At 35.4% G+C, this 21177-nt stretch overlaps 1 protein-coding gene across 3 annotated transcripts in view; it reads left to right on the top strand.

Moving 5' to 3' along the window:
• LOC143348884 (kin of IRRE-like protein 3) overlaps positions 1 to 21177 on the top strand; it is a 339595-nt gene that overhangs the window by 65526 nt on the left and 252892 nt on the right. The window lies entirely within an intron of this gene.

The following is a 21177-nucleotide window of genomic DNA, read 5'->3' as shown; positions in this document are numbered from 1 at the left end:
GAAAAATTGAGAGGGATTTCTTAATTGGAAATTTTAGAGATTCGTTATTAGAAGATTGGGTAGCTTGGGTAGAATAAAAAGGAAATTTTAGTTTAATTTTTTCTAATATTTTTGCAGCGATTAGAGGGAAAACTGAGAGGGATTTCTTAATTGGAAATTTTAGAGATTCGTTATTAGAAGATTGGGTAGCTTGGGTAGAATAAAAAGGAAATTTTAGTTTAATTTTTTCTAATATTTTTGGAGTTATTTAGAGAAAAATTGAGTGGGGGTTCTGAGTTGTAAATCTTAGTTTAATTTTTTCTAATATTTTGGGAGTAATTAGAAGAAAAATTGAGAGGGAATTCTAAGTTAGAAATTTTAGAGATTCCCTATTAGACGAGGACATGTAGCTTGGGTAGAATATAAAGGAAATTTTATTTTAATTTTTTCTAATATTTTTGCAATGATTAGAAGAAAAATTGAGGGGGATTTCTTAGTGGAAATTTCAGAGATTTGTTATTAGACGAGGACATGTAGCTTGGGTGGAATATAAAGGAAATTTTATTTTAATTTTTTCTAATATTTTTGCAATGATTAGAAGAAAAATTGAGGGGGATTTCTTAGTGGAAATTTCAGAGATTTGTTATTAGACGAGGACATGTAGCTTGGGTAGAATATAAAGGAAACTTTAGTTTAATTTTTTCTAATATTTTTGGAGTGATTAGAAGAAAAATTGAGGGGGATTTCTTAGTGGAAATTTCAGAGATTCTCTATTAGACGGGGACATGTAGCTTGGGTAGAATAAAGAGGAAATTTTAGTTTAATTTTTTCTAATATTTTTGCAGTGATTAGAGGGAAAATTGAGAGGGATTTCTAAGTTGGAAATTTTAGAGTTTCCCTATTAGACGAGGACGTATAGCTTGGGTAGAACGAAAAGAAAATTTTAGTTTAATTTTTTCTAATATTTTTGCAGTGATTAGAAGAAAAATTGAGAGGGATTTCTAAGTTAGAAATTTTAGAACTTAACACAGAGCTATTAAAAATTTTTGTACTGAGCTATTGACTTTTATTTAATTTAATATCGAAATAGTATATTCTAGAGCCTCAAAAAATTTCTCAGAATATTATTTATTTTGAGAAAATTCATAAAAACGATATTTATTTCGATTATTAATTTCATCATTCGTGATTAAGAACTGCATTTTAGTAGTGTTTTTTATGCAATTTAGTATCGAAATAAGTAAGTTTTGAAGCTCCAAAAAATTTCTCAGAGTATTATTTATTTTGAGAATATTTATAAAATCAATATTTATTTCTATTGCTAATTTAGTCATTCAATACCAATAACCATACTATACTAGGTGTCTTTTATCAAATTTAAGATCGAAATAATTAAATTCTGGAGCCTCAAAATATTTCTCAGAAATATTATTTATTTTGAGAATATTTATAAAATCAATATTTATTTCTATTGCTAATTAAGCCATTCAATACCAATAACCATACTATACTAGGTGTCTTTTATCAAATTTAAGATCGAAATAATTAAATTCTGGAGCCTCAAAAAATTTCTCAGAATATTATTTATTTTGAGAAAATTCATAAAAACGATATTTATTTCGATTATTAATTTCATCATTCGTGACTAAGAACTACATTTTAGCAGTGATTTTTATGGAATTTAGTATCGAAATAAATAAGTTTTGAAGCTCCAAAAAATTTCTCACAGTATTATTTATTTTGAGAATATTTATAAAACCGATATTTATTTCGATTATTAATTTCATCATTGGTGACTAAGAACTGCATTTTAGCAGTGTTTTTTATGCAATTTAGTATCGAAATAAGAAAGTTTTGAAGCCCCAAAAAATTTCTCAGAGTATTATTTATTTTGAGAATATTTATTTCGATTACTAATTTAGTCATTCAATACCAAGAACCATACTATACTAGGTGTCTTTAATTCAATTCATTATCAAAATAAATACCATTTCGAGCACCCCCCAAAAAAACAAAAATCCTCACTCCCAGCATTCTTATCACCATCGACGATAGCATCCCCTATACCTCGTACTTTCTACGCTCCGTTTCCATGGACGAAGGCGTCGTCGGTGCGACCGGATTCGCACAATTTGAAGGAAAACGCCTCGAAATCACAGCCGCGGACGATATCGAGTTTAATGCACCGTATCGCTCGGACGTTCACCGAATTGTTCCAAGGCAGACCGTGTCCGTTCGGAATATCAATATCGAACGGCACCGGAAACGGCCAAGTCTCGATTGTCGTTCGCCAAAGGCACCGTCCTCCATTTATCCCCGCGCTCTTTCAGAGCGGTCCCCTGTCGCGAAACGACGCGTCGTCGGTCTGGTTTCGTTCGTTTCGACTTATCTCGCGTCCTCCCCGCACCCTTTCAATTCCCCGTACGCGTCCGCGGTCCCCTTGCATGAAATCTGGCTGGTGTGCGCCCACGCACGGCTCGTTTGTCCCTGTGGCCGTAGACACGCGTTGGTCCCGCGCGCGGTACACTCGTGTGTCGGCCATACAGAGCTGACGATGCGTTTAATTAAACCGGCTGTCGCCCGTCTCTTGGCATTGTTACCCGGCCCTGAAAAGTTCTGTCCCGGACCACCGACCCATTGTCGAGCACAAGCTCTCGTTTGCGCCCACCCCCGCCACGCCGCCCGACAATACGCTGTTATTTGTTGCTCATTTGACGGACAACAGAAACATATCAGTCAGTCGACTCCCACTCGTTATCCGACGTTTCGACGAGTAATGCGTCCGTATCCACCCCCACGAAACGGGGGACGAAGCGTTTTTGGATTCCCAATTTTAGTAACCGGAGCTCTGGAAGAGGCCTTATTGGACCAAAGTATTTGGGTGATTTTATTCATTTTTACAGGGGGGGTAGAGACTTTAATTGGGGATTTATTTGATGGGGTGAGTTTTTAGGGATGTTTGTTTTGTATGTGATTATTGTATGGGGGAAAGTGAATCAAAAGTGTGGGATAGTGTTTTTTGATAGGAAGCTCTGTTTTAAAGAAAATTGATTTTTAAGTTTTGAGGGCTGACTAATAATTGATTTTTCTACTTAAGTTGGGTTACATCTGGGAATGAAGCATTTTGGATTCCCAATTTTAGTAACCGGAGCTCTGGAAGAGGCCTTATTGGGCCAAAGTATTTGGGTGATTTTATTCATTTTTACAGGGGGGCAGAGATTTTATTTGGGGTTTATTCGAAGGGGTGAGTTTGTAGGGATGTTTGTTTTGTATGTGGTTATTGTATGGGGGAAAGTGAATCGAAAGTGTGGGATAGTGTTTTTTGATAGGATGCTCTGTTTTGGAGATAATTGATTTTTAAGTCTTGGGGTCTGACTAGTAGTTGATATTTCTACTTAAGTTGGATTACGTCTGGAAATTAAGCATTTTGGACCCTTGATTTTAGTAACCAGAGCCCTGAAAGAGGCCTTATTGGGCCGAAGTATTTGGGAGATTTTATTCATTTTTACAGGGGGGGAGAGATTTTATTTGGGGTTTATTCAAGGGGGTGAGTTTGTGGGGATGTTTGTTTTGTATGTGGTTATTGTATGGAGGAAAGTGGATTTAACTAAATGAGTTGGATAGTGTTTTTTGATAGAATGCTCTGTTTTGGAGCAAATTGATTTGTAAAAGTCTGAGTGTCTGACTAGTAGTTGATGTTTCTACTTAAATTGGGTTACGTCTGGGGATGAAGTATTTTTGACTCTTAATTGTAGCAACCAGAGCCCTGGAAGAAGACTTATTGGACCAAAGTATTTCTTTGGGAGATTTTATTAATTTTTGCAGGGGGTAGAGATTTTATTTGGGGATTTATTCGAAGGGGTGAGTTTGTAGGGATGTTTATTTTGTTTCTGGTTATTGTATAGGGGAAAGTGAATCAAAAGTGTGGGATAGTGTTTTTTGATAGGAACCTCTGTTTTAGAGAAAATTGATTTTTAAGTTTTGAGGGCTGACTAATAATTGATGTTTCTACTTAAGTTGGGTTACGTCTAGGGATGAAGCATTTTAGATTCTTGATTTTAGCAATCAGAGTCCTGGAAGAGGCCTTATTGGGCCACAGTATTTTTTTGGGAGATTTTATTCATTTTTACAGGGGGGGAGAGATTTTATTTGGGGATTTATTCAAGGGGGTAGGTTTGTAGGAATGTTTATTTTGTATGTGGTTATTGTATGGAGGAAAGTGGATTTAATTAAAAGTGTGGGATAGTGTTTTTTGATAGGAAGCTCTGTTTTGGAGCAAATTGATTTGTAAAAGTCTGAGTGTCTGACTAGTAGTTGATATTTCTACTTAAGTTGGGTTACGTCTGGGGATGAAGCATTTTGGACCCTTGATCATAGCAACCAGAGCCTTAAAAGAGGCCTTATTGGGCCAAAGTATTTCTTTGGGAGATTTTATTAATTTTTGCAGGGGGGAGAGATTTTATTTGGGGATTTATTCAAGGGGGTAGGTTTGTAGGAATGTTTATTTTGTATGTGATTATTGTATGGGGGAAAGTGGATTTAATTCAAAGTGTGGGATAGTGTTTTTTGATAGGAAGCTCTGTTTTGGAGAAAATTGATTTTTAAGTCTTGGAGTCTGACTAGTAGTTGATGTTTCTACTTAAGTTAGGTTACGTCTGCGAATGAAGCATTTTGGATTCTTGATTTTAGCAACCAGAGCCTTAAAAGAGGCCTTATTGGGCCAAAGTATTTCTTTGGGAGATTTTATTAATTTTTGCAGGGGGAAGAGATTTTATTTGGGGATTTATTCAAGGGGGTAGGTTTGTAGGAATGTTTATTTTGTATGTGGTTATTGTATGGAGGAAAGTGGATTTAATTAAAAGTGTGGGATAGTGTTTTTTGATTGGGTGCTCTATTTTAGAGAAAATTGATTTTCAAGTTTTGGGGGCTGACTAGTAGTTGATATTTCTACTTGAGTTGTGGTTTTTGAATTTGTAGTACGGTGGAATCTGTTTTATCTGTTTTTCGTTGATCCTACAGGCTTTTAAATAGGTAGACTCAGCTGGAAAAAATTATAATGCATCAGTATTGAGGGTCTGAAATCTCAGTGCAAGTAGAACTACTTGATATATGGTCAGACATGTTAGAAAAGTCTTACTACAAATAAGTTAGCTACATATTCCATCAATTTTTATTTGATATTTAATAAACTAAGCCTCCTGTAATATCATATAAGAATTCTCAATTATTTATTAACCCTTAAAGTAACGATTGTTGAACATATCTTAATGTAATTATTTGAAAATTTATGGCAATCTTATATTAGTTGATTTCTACTTATGTAATTTGGTAAAAATCAACGTTATGTAAAATAATTCAGTTGAGATTGACAGTTTACTTCAGGGTTAAGGCTAGAAGTTAAGAAAACACCCAACACAAGTAGAATCAGTGATACATGATCAGTCATCTTGGAAAAATCATACTACCAGTAAATCAGTCATGTGTTCCATGAATTTTTATTTGATATTTAAATACTTGAGCCTCATATAATAACACACAAAAAATCCTAACAATTTAATAAAGCAACAAATTGAGAAAACACCCAAACACAAGTAAAATCAGTGATATATGGTCAGCCACTTTGGAAAACTCATACTACCAGTAAACCAATCATGTGTTCCATGAAGTTTTAGTTGATATTTAGAAACCTGAGCCCTCTATATCAACACACAAAAATTCCTAATAATTTAACAAATCAAAAAATTGAGGTAACACCCAAACACAAGTAGAATCAGTGATACATGATCAGCCACCTTAGAAAAATCATACTACCAGTAAATCAGTCATGTGTTCCATGAAGTTTTAGTTGATATTTAGAAACCTGAGCTCCGTATAGCAACACACAAAAATTCCTAATAATTTAATAAAGCAAAAAATTGAGGTAACACCCAAACACAAGTAGAATCAGTGATACATGGTGAGCCACCCTTAGAAAAATCATACTACCAAGTAATCAATCATGTGTTCCATGAATTTTTATTTGATATTCACTATACTAAACCCCGTGCAATAACACACAACAATTCACAATTATTTATTCAGTCGAGAAGTTACGAAAACAACCAACACAAGTAGAAACAGTGATCTATGGTCAGACATGTTAGAAAAATCATATTACCAGTAAATCAGTCGTGTGTTCCATAAAGTTTTAGTTGATATTTAGAAACCTGAGTCCTCTATATCAACACACAAAAATTCCTAATAATTTAACAAATCAAAAAATTGAGGTAACACCCAAACACAAGTAGAATCAGTGATATATGGTCAGCCACCTTGGAAAAATCATACTACCAGTAAATCAGTCATGTGTTCCATGAATTTTTATTTGGTATTCAGTATACTAAACCCCGTGCAATAACACACAACAATTCACAATTATTTATTCAGTCGAGAAGTTACGAAAACAACCAACACAAGTAGAAACAGTGATCTATGGTCAGACATGTTAGAAAAATCATACTACCAGTAAATCAGTCATGTGTTCCATGAAGTAGTTAGTTGATATTTAGAAACCTGAGCCTTCTATATCAACACACAAAAAATCCTAACAATTTAATAAAGCAAAAAATTGAGGTAACACCCAAACACAAGTAGAATCAGTGATATATGGTCAGCCACCTTGGAAAAATCATACTACCAGTAAATCAGTCATGTGTTCCATGAAGTTTTAGTTGATATTTAGAAACCTGAGCCCTCTATATCAACACTCAAAAATTCCTAATAATTTAACAAATCAAAAAATTGAGGTAACACCCAAACACAAGTAGAATCAGTGATACATGGTCAGCCACCCTTAGAAAAATCATACTACCAAGTAATCAGTCATGTGTTCCATGAATTTTTATTTGATATTCACTATACTAAACCCCGTGCAATAACACACAACAATTCACAATTATTTATTCAGTCGAGAAGTTACGAAAACAACCAACACAAGTAGAAACAGTGATCTATGGTCAGACATGTCAGAAAAGTCCCCTTAAGAGACACAATATCCACCAATTCTCATCTGCTATCCTAAAAACTCCTCCCATAACGACACACATAAATTCCCACCAATTCAATAATCCCACTATTTAGAAAAACAAAACGGAACGATCTCCCAAAGACCTTCTGTTTACACTCGATCGTTTCGAAAAGGTGTCCCCGATGCTCTTAACAAGTTTCGTTACCCGGGAACCGATAAAGCCGCGCACAATTTCACGTGGAAAGTTTCTCGAGGGGGTGGTGGATATTGCCGGGGATAATGGACGCGTAGCGGATGGTTTATAACGTCGATCTCTCGTGCACGTTTCGGTGGATGGTCTAATGGCTTAATGGTAAAATCGTATCCATCTATCCGGGCACCAGTCGATCTAAGGAGGTCAGTCGCCGGTTGGTACAACGCTCACACGCGCCAATTCCCCGAGATATCCTCGAATCTACGTCTCGATTCGACCCAGATTCCCAACGATCGCGCCCCGCCGGAATATTTTCGTACGCCGAGCGTGTCGCGGCCGTGGTTCGAGGCTCGCAAACAATCGGTACCGCGGCCCCTAATGCGATAGAGTAATCTCCATTCGACGCGAAATAACTTTTTCGCGTCCAATTCCCCACGGGGCTCAATATGTATTTTTTTTCTGGACCGTTCGCGTTCGTTACGCCGCATTCAGCCGCGGATCTGGGTCGCAGTCGAATCCAAGAGAATTGATAGTTAATTAAGAACGTTTGTTCCCGGGGCAAAGCCGCCCACGCAACGAACGGGATCCACACCGGATGCCCCCTAGCTCCGTAATTCCATCGATCGATCGTCTTACGTAGAGATCTTTCACCCTTCAGTGGGGACTCTCGATCTCGACTGAATTGTTTCGCTTAATTTTGAAACCTTTCCTTTAATGTGTTTAGATAATAATGACCTAATGGAGGATTACGTGTATTGAACTTGTGGGGGGCTGCAGTGGTTTCTGTAATCCATTTAAGGGTTAATTTGATGTTTATTCGTTCCTTAGAGGGCTGAATAATTAGCTTGTGGAATGGGGGAGGCTGTTCGTGGCGTCTTTCGGGGGAAATGTGGGTCGATCCGGGATAATTTAGAGATAGTAAGAGTGTGTAATGGCTCGGAAGATTCTTTTTTTGCCGAAAATATATTTACGAAGAGTATTTTAGCATGGATTTTTTATGTGGTGTTTTTGAAAATGTAATGAGTAAAGCTGCTTTGTTTTATTGAGTCTCCATGTTCATAAAAAATAGACAAAATTGAGTATATGCAGTAGAATATTTCTAGAATATATTCCTAAATCAATCTTAAATTTTAAGGTCGAAACGACGATGTTACAGCATGTTTTATAAGACCTTAGAAGTAGAACTAGTGATGTATGGTCAGCCACCTTAAAGAAATCATGTTATAAGTAACTCAGCCACTTGTCTCATCGATTTTTATTTGATATTTGAAAATCTGAGTCTTTTGTATAATAACAGACACAATTAATATCAATTTAATAAGGTGAGAACTTCAGAAAACACTCAATACAAGTAGAATTAGTGATGTATGGTCAGCCACCTTAGAAAAAACTATATTTTAAGTAACTCAGCCACTTGTTCCATCAATTTTTATTTGGTATGTGGAAAATTAAGCCTCGTATAGTAATACACAAAAATTTTTAACAATTTAATAAGGTGAGAACTGCAAAAAACACTCAATACAAGTAGAATTAGTGATGTATGGTCAGCCAACTTAGAAAAAACAATATTTTAAGTAACTCAGCCACTTGTTCCATCAATTTTTATTTCACACTTGAAAATCTGAGCCTTTTGTATACTAACAGACACAATTAATATCAATTTAATAAGGTGAGAACTTCAGAAAACACTCAAGACAAGTAGAACTAGTGATCTATGGTCAGGTACCTTAGAAAAATCATATTATAAGTAACTCAGCCACTTGTTTCATCAATTTTTATTTGATATTTGGAAAACTAAGCCTCGTATAGTAATACACAAAAATTTTTAACAATTTAATAAGGTGAGAACTGCAAAAAACACTCAATACAAGTAGAATTAGTGATGTATGGTCAGTCACCTTTGAAAAAACAATATTTTAAGTAACTCAGCCATTTGTTCCATCAATTTTTATTTCACATTTGAAAATCAGAGCCTTTTGTATAATAACAGACTTAATTAGTATCAATTTAACAAGGTGAGAACTTCAGAAAACACTCAAGACAAGTAGAATTAGTGATGTATGGTCAGCCACTTTAGAGAAATCATATTCTAAACAACTCAGCCACTTGTTCCATCAATTTTTATTTGATATTTGAAAAACTAAGCCTCGTACAATAACACACAAAAATTCTTAACAATTTATTAAGGCAAATAATCGAGAAAACACTCAATACAAGTAGAGAATCAGTGATATATGGTCAACCATCTTAGAAAAATGATATTCTAAACAACTCAGCCACCTATTCCATCAATTTGTATTTGATATTTATAAATCTGAGGCCTTTACAATAACACACAAAAATTCTTAAGAATTTATCAAGGCAAAGAATTCAGAAAACACTCAATTCAAGTAGAATCAGTGATATATGGTCAGCCACCTTAGAAAAATGATATTCCAAACAACTCAGCCACCTGTTCCATCGATTTTTATTTAATATTTAGTAACCTGAGCTTCATATAATAACCCACAAAAATTCTTAACAATTTATCAAGGCAAAGAATTCAGAAAACACTCAATACAAGTAGAATGAGTGATGTATGGTCAGCCACCTCAGAAAAACTATTTCCAAACTTCCGTTTCATACAGTATCTTCAGAAATATAATAAGCAAAGCTACTCTATTTCATCGAATCTCCAGATTCATACATCCAAACAAAATTGAACATACACAATAAAAAGTTCCCAGAATATATTCCAAAATCAACCCCAAAAGTTACCACTAAACCAACTCTGCTACAGCACATTCAATAACCCCCATTAAAAATCAGAAAAATATCAACCACTCGAATTATTTCACTCCAAAGCAAGGAACCATTATTCATTATTATTATCACTATCATTTATTATCAATTCCCTTTTTTTGCAGACTTATATCCCCAAACCAGAATAGAAAATATTACTAATACAACGAGACCCTCACAAGATAAAAGATTACAAATAATTTAACCCCGTCGTTCGAGCAAAAATCTCGTTCGAAAGTGGCGTTTCACGGAATATAGTTCACTCGCCGGGGTCTCGTCGCTTAATTCGCGCATCGACGGTCGGTCGATTGTGGCCGCGTTTTATTTTCCCTATTGAAAATCAGAAAAATATCAACCACTCGAATTATTTCACTCCAAAGCAAGGAACCATTATTCATTATTATCACTATCATTTATTATCAATTCCCTTTTTCTGCAGACTTATATCCCCAAACCAGAATAGAAAATATTACTAATACAACGAGACCCTCACAAGATAAAAGATTACAAATAATTTAACCCCATCGTTCGAGCAAAAATCTCGTTCGAAAGTGGCGTTTCACGGAATATAGTTCGCTCGCGGAGTCTCGTCGCTTAATTCGCGCATCGACGGTCGGTCGATGGTGGCCGCGTTTTATTTTCCCTATTAAAAATCAGAAAAATATCAACCACTCGAATTATTTCACTCCAAAGCAAGGAACCATTATTCATTATTATCACTATCATTTGTTATCAATTCCCTTTTTCTGCAGACTTATATCCCCAAACCAGAATAGAAAATATTACTAATACAACGAGACCCTCACAAGATAAAAGATTACAAATAATTTAACCCCATCGTTCGAGCAAAAATCTCGTTCGAAAGTGGCGTTTCACGGAATATAGTTCACTCGCCGGGGTCTCGTCGCTTAATTCGCGCATCGACGGTCGGTCGATTGTGGCCGCGTTTTATTTTCCCCCGTCGCGGTCGGGGTAGCCTCGAGAAGCTAATTCGCTCTCGCGATCTTCGCTGGTTGTCGTCCGCGGAGTCGCATTGTCGTTAATAAACGCGGAATTCGCTTTAGTTCGCAGTCTTCCGAGCGCGGCGCGTTCAATACACGTACAAATGCGACGCATCGAGTTAACGTCCGCGGAATAAGCTTTCTCTGTGTCCCCCCCCGGCCCCCCTGGCGTCTCCGTTGCTCGTCGCGTGCAGCGTCCTCGAAAACCGGGAGAATACGGGGAACCACGGAACCGTGGAGCCGCCAGTAATTGAAAGGAGTGGCCCGATTAAGGCCTCGTTCTTTTCCCGGGGCCCTCCTCCCGCCTTTGTCCGCCCCTGGAGCGTCGCGATGTCGAGGCGTTGTTCTTCCCGGCTCCATTCAGCCTCGATTTCACGCGATTCCCACCTAATTGGGTTCTCCTACCTACCCCTAAATCTTCGACATAAACATCGTCACTCGACAAACTGGTCTCATAAACAATTAGGAGCGTGCAGAAGTTTTTTGGAGTGGAATTATTCTTCTCCCTTTCGTTGTGTATGTTTAGAAATTTTTTAAACGTTTGAGAAATTGTTCCTTGGGCCTGAAAAGTGAGAAAGGGATTATGAAAAGGGTGAGATTTTCAAACTGACATAACTTTGGTAATAGTGAATATATTTGAGTGAAACTTTTTTCTGGAGTGGAGCTCATGGGTAGCTATGAGAAAGTATTAGATAATTTTTCTGTAGGATTTCAAGTAAAATTATTAAAAATCAAAAATGAATTTTTAAGGAAAATCGATAGGGGATAGGTGGTTAAATTTTTTATCGAAAAAGGAAAATTTCAAATTGTTCTAAAAAAATTATTTTCGATTGCAGGGGCCAATTACAATCATTTTTGATGAATAGGTATACCCCCGAAATCCTACGCATTTTCGAGAAAAAAATTCCTTTATCGAAAATATAATCTGAGGCCTAAAAATGGTACCCCAAAATTTCATGTGAATCTTTAAAATGTCATAACTTCTGAACGGATTGGACGATTTTAATGTTTAAAAAAGCAAACGACGCGTATTTTAATGTAGAATATGTAGAAATTCTAAAAATATTCGGAAAGTTGTTTCTTGGACCTGAAAAGTAAGAAAAGGATTATGAAAAGGGTGCAATTTTCAAACTGACATAACTTCGGTAATAGTGAATATATTTCAATGAAACTTTTTTCTAGAGGAGAGCTCATGGGTACCTACGAAATAGTATTAGACAACTTTTCTGTAGGACGTCAAACAAAGTAACTAAAAATAAAAATGAATTTTTAAGAAAAATCGATAGGGGATAGGTGGCTAAATTTTTCATCGAAAAAGGAAAATTTCAAATCGTTCTGAAAAAATTATTCTCGACTGCAGGAGTTAATTACAATCATTTTTGGTCAATAGACATACCCCTGAAATCCTACGCATTTTTGAGAAAAAAATTCAGGAAGATGGACAAATTTTTCAACGAAATTGAAAAATTCCCAATCGTTCTAAAAAAATTATTTTCGATTGCAGGGGCCAATTATAATCATTTTTGGTGAATAGGTATACCCCCGAAATTCTACGCATTTTCGAGAAAAAAATTCCTTTATCGAAAATATAATCTGAGGCCTAAAAATGGTACCCCAAAATTTCATGTGAATCTTTAAAATGTCATAACTTCTGAACGGATTGGACGATTTTAATGTTTAAAAAAGCAAATTACGCGTATTTTGATGGAAAATATGTAGAAATTCTAAAAATATTGAAAAAGTTAGATCTTGACCCTGTAAAATTAGAAAAACCTCCAAAAAGTGGTCCAATTTTCAAATAGTCATAACTCCTACAATAGTAAATATATTTGAATGAAACTTTTTTGTAAACTAGAGCTCATGGGTACCTACAAAAAAGTATTAAACAATATTTCCGTAGAACGTGAACCAAATATATTAAAAATGAAAAACGAATTTTAAGGAAATATCAACTGGGGGTAAGTGGGAAATTTCTTGACAATATTAAAAAATTTAAAATCGTTCTAAAAAAATTATTTTTAACTGAGGGAGTTAATTACAATCATTCTTGGTGAATAGACATACCCCTGAATTTTTACTCAGTTTCGAGAAAAAAAATCGAATAGGTGTCAAAATTTTTCGGCGAAATTAAAAAATTTCAAATCGTTCTAAAAAAATTACTTTTAACTAAGGGAGTTAATTACAATCATTTTTGGTCGATAGACATACCCCCGAAATCCTACGCATTTTCGAGAAAAAAATTCATTACCGAAAATTTAATGTCTGACCATAGCGTCGATATGTTTCACTGAAATTTCATAGGAATCTTTAAAATGTCATAACTTCCGAACGGATTGGACGATTTTAATGTTTAAAAAAGCAAACGACGCGTATTTTAGTGTAGAATATGTAGAAATTCCAAAAATATTCGAAAAGTTGTTCCTTGACCCCGTAAAATGAGAAAAACACCATAAAAATGGTCCAATTTTCAAACAGCCATAACTCTTACAATAGTAAATATATTTCAATGAAACTTTTTTCTAGAGGAGAGCTCATGGGTACCTACGAAGAAGTATTAGATAATTTTTCTGTAGGATGTCAAATAAAATTATTAAAAAACAAAAACGAGTTTTAAGGAAAAATCGACAGGGGGAAATTCGACAAAATTACAAAATTTCAAATCGTTCTAAAAAAATTATTTTTAACTAAGGGAGTTAATTACAATCATTTTTGGTGAATAGACGTACCCCTGAATTTTTACTCAGTTTCGAGAAAAAAATTCAGGAAGGTGGAAAAATTTTTTGCCAAAATTGAAAAATTTCAAATCGTTCTAAAAAAATTATTTTTAACTAAGGGAGTTAATTACAATCACTTTTGGTGAATAGACATACCCCTGAATTTTTACTCAGTTTCGAGAAAAAAAATCGAATAGGTGTAAAAATTTTTCGCCAAAATCAAAAAATTTCAAATGATTCTAAAAAAATTATTTCTGGTTGCAGGGGTCAATTACAATCACTTTTGGTCATTAGACCTACCCCCGAAATCCTACCCACTTTCGAGAAAAAAATTCAATGCAAGCGGAACTTTAAACATCAATAACTTGTTAACGAAGCCTCCACCAACAAATTATTATACTTTCGTCCCATTTTGGCCTCTAGAATCTCCCATTAAAATTTTTCCAAGGGTCGAACACCCCCGTATAATAGAATCAAATTAAAAAAATTCGTCAAACTCTCCATACAAATTTTCATTTTGCAACATTATTTTCCTCGACATTATTCAACGATCGCCAGCCGGTTTAAGCTCGCCAAACACGATTTAATTAAACACAAACACACGGTACCGAAAAGCAGATTACTTTGTTTTAAATTTCACCCGGAGGATGTTAAAAACTTTCCCTCGAATCAATTTTATCGATACCCGGAATTCCGGATTCCCGAATCAATTACAACTTCCCTCGCCAAGTCGTATCTCAGGAATATAAACTTCCCCTCGTCTCTCGATGGCGTGGAGAAATCTTAACGTGGACGTGATAATTACAATGGACCCGTAGGGGGTTGAAAATCTCACCCCCTGTGGAAAACGGGAACCGTTTTTATTGGCGGTGGCGACCGTAACTCGCCAAGTTCCCTTTAGACGCGGGGCGTTCGATGAAAGTGGGGGTGTATCGCGTCGAAAAGCACCCGCGGATGGGTCGCGAGTAGATAGGGGATGCCTTTAACTTCGCGCGTTTTTAACTTCTCGAGAGCACTTTGCAGTTCGACGTACCGTGGAAAACGACGTCGCGCGACTTTCCGAATCGCGGACACGGTCTTGGAGTAACGACCATTTAGCTACTCGTAGTCTACCGGGGAACTGTCGTTGGAATAGAATTCCGTGAACTTTAACCCTCTGTTCTGTTGTTGGTTGCCACGTCGTCTGGAACGACCGACGGAAACCGCGAGAAAATAACCGAGTTTCCTTAAAAATTTTTATTTCCCTTTGAACTCGATATTTTCGATGTGTCACGCATTTCGGGGGGCTGGTTTTAAATATCTGAGGGGGTGAGACTCGTGTGAAATGAGATATTCTTTGTGACTTTTCAAAATATCTTTCTCTTTGACTTTGAATATGAAATAATAAATGTTATTCTTTATGTCGATCGCAGTCTAGCATTTGTTCCTTTGATTTAGAATAAAAGAATCGAGGTTTATAATAATATCGTACGAGCTGAATTGTCGAAGATAAAAAGATGATTCCTGCAATGAATTTCTAGTTTAATTATGCAGTAAACATAGTTTAAATTATTGTTATTATGGAGGATGTTATTTCATTCCATTTTATATTCCAGATCGAAGGAGAAAAGTGCTAGACTGTACATAGGGAATAACATTTATTATTTCACATCCAAAGTCGATAAAACGTACCAGAAAAAAAGTATTTCTATCTCAAAATGTTGAAGAATAAACGTGAAAAGTGGTGGAAAAGTTTCATGAAAGCATTACGCTGTAGAAAAATTGTCGAATGTACCTTCTCTTTTTACCATTTTACATGTCTCACCCCCTTAAGTGGAATTGGGGCACTCTGGAAGAAACTGGGGATAAAGAGGGTTAGGAGAGTATGCGAATTTGTAAATAAAGTATGTATAGTTGAGAGTATGTTTAGTGAATCGTGCATAAGTGTCGTGGACATCTGGTTCCATATCTGTAGCATAGTCTGTACTACTTGGACCAGCTGGCGTTAAAACAGGCGACAAAAGGCGAAAGTTTTGTGTCGTTTGTTTCCTCTTCTCCTTCTCGGTTCGAAACTTTTTCCTGTAATATAAACTCCAGGGAGTCTCGCTCGAATTTCTCCTCCTCTCCCTTCTAAGTGTCGTGGTCTAGTTTGGACTGTGCAACACTTACGGAAGATTCACTGTACTCAACTTTTACTGTTGATTATTTTTTTGTGTACAATCTTTTGTTTTGTAAGTACTGTCATCAACAAGTGAATCATCAACAACTGTTGCATTCTGATCAACACTGTGGAATACTTACAGAGGATTCACTGTATTCAACTTTTACTGTTGATTACTTTTTTGTATTCAATCTTTTGTTTTACAAGTGTTTCTATTGAGGTATACGGTGAATCTTCTGTAAGTGTTGTGGCCTAGTTTGGACTGAACAATATTTACATAAGATTCACTGTATTCAACATTTACTGTTCATTATTTTTTTGTATACACTCTTTTGTTTCATAAGTACTGTCATCAACAAGTGAATCTTCAACAACTGTTAAATTCTGATCAACATTGTGGAATATTTACAGAGGATTCACTGTACTCAACTTTTACTGTTGATTATTTTTTTGTGTACAATCTTTTGTTTTGTAAGTACTGTCATCAACAAGTGAATCTCCAATAACTGTTGCATTCTGATGAACACTGTGGAACACTTACATAAGATTCACTGTATTCAACATTTACTGTTGATTATTTTTTTGTGTACAATCTTTTGTTTTGTAAGTACTGTCATCAACAAGTGAATCTTCAATAACTGTTGCATTCTGATCAACGCTTACAGAAGATTCACTGTACTCAACATTTACTGTTGATTACTTTTTTGTATACAATCTTTTGTTTTACAAGTATTTCTATTGAGGTATACAGTGAATCTCCAATAACTGTTGCATTCTGATGAACACTGTGGAACACTTACATAAGATTCATTGTATTCAACATTTACTGTTGATTATTTTTTTGTATACACTCTTTTGTTTCATAAGTACTGTCATCAACAAGTGAATCTTCAATAACTGTTGCATTCTGATCAACACTTAAAAAGAAGATTCACTGTACTCAACATTTACTGTTGATTACTATTTTGTATACAATCTTTTGTTTTACAAGTATTCTTATTGAGGTATACAGTGAATCTTCTCTAAGTGTTGTGGTTTAGTTTGGACTGAACAGTACTTACAGAAGATTCACTGTACTCAACATTTACTGTTGATTATTTTTTTGTGTAGAATCTTTTGTTTTGTAAGTACTGTCATCAACAAGTGAATCTTCAATAACTGTTGCATTCTGATCAACATTTACAGAAGATTCACTGTACTCAACATTTACTGTTGATTACTTTTTTGTATAGAATCTTTTGTTTTACAAGTATTCCTATTGAGGTATACGGTGAATCTTCTGTAAGTGTTGTGGCCTAATTTGGACTGAACAGTACTTACAGAAGATTCACTGTACTCAACATTTACTGTTGATTATTTTTTTGTATACATTTTTTTGTTCCATAAATACTCAACATTTACTGTTGATTATTTTTGTGTATACACTCTTTTGTTTCACAAGTACTCAACTTTTACTGTTGATTATTTTTTTCTATACAATCTTTTGTTCTACAAATACTGTCATCAACAAGTAAATCTTCAATAACAGTAGCATTCTGATCAACCCAATGCAACACTTGCATAAAATTCACCGTACTCACTGCACTTATTGATTCCTTTCTTTTTTTAAATACAATTTCTTGTTTCACAATTGTAAAAATTGTTCTAATTTTACTAAAACAATGAAAGGTGTTCCCTAAAAATAAAATACCCCACCAGTGCCCCAAATAAAATTCTTTTAAATTCGTTTCCGATTAAAAGCGATAAAATTTGATACTTTCGAACCTAATAAAAGTTTCGCAACAACGCTGCCAGTTTTTTCTGTTCCGATCTGGGTGGGGGGTTCACACAGTTCAGTTTCACGCCCGAGTTTTCCCGGTTCGGCAGAAAATATCAGAAAATTTTAGAAATTTCGCGACTCCCGTTCCATATTTCGCTGACATTTTGCCAGACGCATTGGAGTTTGTTTATTCGAAAGGTGCTCGTGCACGAGGAATCCAGGGTAAACGACTATCCTGGGTCTCCTTCCGGTCCGGAAATCGACTTGATTTTCCGCAAACATCGCTAAAAAAATAGTCATTGAAGAACATATAACTTTACGTTGAATTCGATATATTAACAAAATTTATTAGAGGGGGGTGGTTTATTAGGGCTGTTTATTTTGCACGTGGTCACTGTAGTGGGGAAAGTATATCAAAAGTGTGCAATAACATTTTTTCATAGGGAGCTTCCTTCTCGAGAAAATTAATTTCTAAAAGTCAGGGTGTCTGACTTGTTGTTGATATTTCTACTTAAGTTGGGGGTTTTTAATTTGTAGTATAATTCTGTCTATTTTTCGGTGATCCTGCAGTATTTTAAGTGGATAGAATCAGCTGGAAAATGTTATTGTGCATCAATATTGATGCTCAGATATCCTAATGCAAGTAGAAGTAGTGGTATATGGTCAGACGTGTTACAAAAATCATATTTGAAGTAAATGAACCACCTGTCACATCAATTTTTATTTGATGTGTGAGAAACTAAGCCTTGTATAATAATACAGAAACATTGTTAACAACTAAATAAGAGCAGAAGGTGAGAATATACCCAATAGAAGTAGAAATGATGATATATGGTCAGACGTGTTAGAAAAATCATACTACAAGTAACTCAGCCACCTGTTCCATCAATTTTTATTTGACACATGAAAAACTAAGCCTTTTACAATAACACACAAAAATTCTTAACAATTTATTAACCCAAGAAGTGGAGAAATACCAATATATGGTCAGACACGTTAGAAAAATCATATTACAAGTAACTCAGCCACCTGTTCCATCAATTTTTATTTGACGTATGGGAAACTAAGCCTCGTGTTATGATACACAAAAATTCTTAACAATTTAATAAGGGAAGAAGGTGAGAAATCATCCATCACAAGTAGAAATAACTATATATTGTCAGACATGTTAGAAAAATCATATTATAAGTAAATCTACTAACTGTTCCATCAATTTTTATTTGACACATGAAAAACTAAGTCTTTTATAATAACACACAAAAATTCTTAACAATTTATTAACCCAAAAAGTGGAGAAACCAGCCCAAGTAGAAATACCAATATATGGTCAGACACGTCAGAAAAATCATATTATAAGTAAATCTGCTAACTGTTCCATCAATTTTTATTTGACATACGAAAAACTGAGACTTTTACAATAACACACAAACATTCTTAACAATTTATTAAACCAGGAAGTGGAGAAATACCAATATATGGTCAGACACGTTGGAAAAATCATATTACAAGTAACTCAGCCACCTGTTCCATCAATTTTTATTTGATGTATGGGAAACTAAGCCTCGTGTTATGATACACAAAAATTCTTAACAATTTAATAAGGGAAGAAGGTGAGAAATCACCCACCACAAGTAGAAATAACGATATATGGTCAGACATGTTAGAAAAATCATATTATAAGTAAATCTACTAACTGTTCCATCAATTTTTATTTGACATACGAGAAACTAAGCCTTTTACAATAACACACAAAAATTCTTAACAATTTATTAACCCAAGAAGTGGAGAAATACCAATATATGGTCAGACGTGTTAGAAAAATCATACTAGAAGTAAATGAACCACCTTTTCTATCAATTTTTATTTGATGTATGGGAAACTAAGCCTCGTGTTATGATACACAAAAATTCTTAACAATTTAATAAGGGAAGAAGGTGAGAAATCATCCATCACAAGTAGAAATAACAATATATGGTCAGACATGTTAGAAAAATCATATTATAAGTAAATCTACTAACTGTTCCATCAATTTTTATTTGACACATGAAAAACTAAGCCTTTTACAATAACACACAAAAATTCTTAACAATTTATTAACCCAAGAAGTGGAGAAATACCAATATATGGTCAGACACGTTAGAAAAATCATACTACAAGTAACTCAGCCATCTGTTCCATTAATTTTTATTTGACACATGTAAAACTAAGCCTTTTACAATAAGACACAAAAATTCTTAACAATTTAATAAGGGAAGAAGGTGAGAAATCACCCAACCCAAGTAGAAATACCAATATATGGTCAGACACGTTAGAAAAATCATATTACAAGTAACTCAGCCACCTATTCCATCAATTTTTATTTAACAAATGAAAAACTAAGCCTCTTACAATAACACAAAAAACTTCTTAACAATTTATGAACCCAAGAAGTGGAGAAATACCAATATATGGTCAGACACGTTGGAAAAATCATACTACAAGTAACTCAGCCACCTATTCTATTAATTTTTATTTGACATACGAAAAACTAAGCCTTTTACAATAACACACAAAACTTCTTAACAATTTATTAACCCAAGAATTTCAGAAACTAACCCAAGTAGAAATAACAATATATGGTCAGACATGTTAGAAAAATCATATTACAAGTATCTCAGCCACCTATTCCATCAATTTTTATTTCACACATGAAAAACTAAGCCTTTCACAATAACACACAAAACTTCTTAACAATTTATTAACCCAACAAAATTGAGAAACCAACCCAAGTAGAAACACCAATATATGGTCAGACATATTAGAAAAATCGGCGTCATTGCTCTTCCTGCCTTTTCTGTGCATTCTCTTACCACTCTCTCATTAAATTATTTACAATATTTGTATATTATTACAAGGGGATTCGTTTTCGAGTTAAAAAGGCTAGGAAACTAATCATTCGAGGAACACAATTTTTCGGATTGAATGCGGTAGGGATGAAAAATCCAAGGGCCAATTAGCACGCGTCCTTTCGTCTTTGACTCGATGACGCGTATCGGGCTAACGAGCCATCGCTGAACCAAAGAACGAGTCTCTTATTCCGGAGGGGGGGCGACGAACGAACAGTAGGCGCGTCCATCTCTCTCGGCTTTTAATTGGCGAGCATCGTTTCTACGGTTCCCAGGATTTTTTTTTCCCCCCCACCCATCCACCCCCTGGCTCTCGTGCCTCTGAATTTGACAGGGGCAGTGTGTCATCGGCCGGACAGTTTACACGGCACCGCAGAACGGACGGCCGTGTACGTGCCACGCGTCCTCTAATATCACCGGATTACGGACGCGGCCCTGTCGTTGGCCTCTGCTTTCGATGTCGCCGGACGAGAGCTCGCAACAACGCTCGACGTGTACTTGGTTAGCTCATTCCTCCGCTCGCGTTATTGGTCCCCGAAAAAAGCCTTCGGGAACACCTGTCGAGGACCAGTTCGTTCCATCAGGGCTGGTATCAGATTAGGTCTGATGTTAGATACCGATACTTGGAGAAGACCTGTATCACAGAACTCCCGAAAGTATTGTGTAATTGTACAGTACAGGTAAATGAGACACCCCGTATATGGGGGAAAAGATTATTC

Source organism: Colletes latitarsis, chromosome 12 (genome assembly GCF_051014445.1).
Source record: "Colletes latitarsis isolate SP2378_abdomen chromosome 12, iyColLati1, whole genome shotgun sequence".
In the NCBI taxonomy this organism is placed as follows: domain Eukaryota; kingdom Metazoa; phylum Arthropoda; class Insecta; order Hymenoptera; family Colletidae; genus Colletes; species Colletes latitarsis.
Note: the sequence above shows the minus strand (reverse complement) of the source record. Positions and strands in the feature narration are given on the sequence as shown.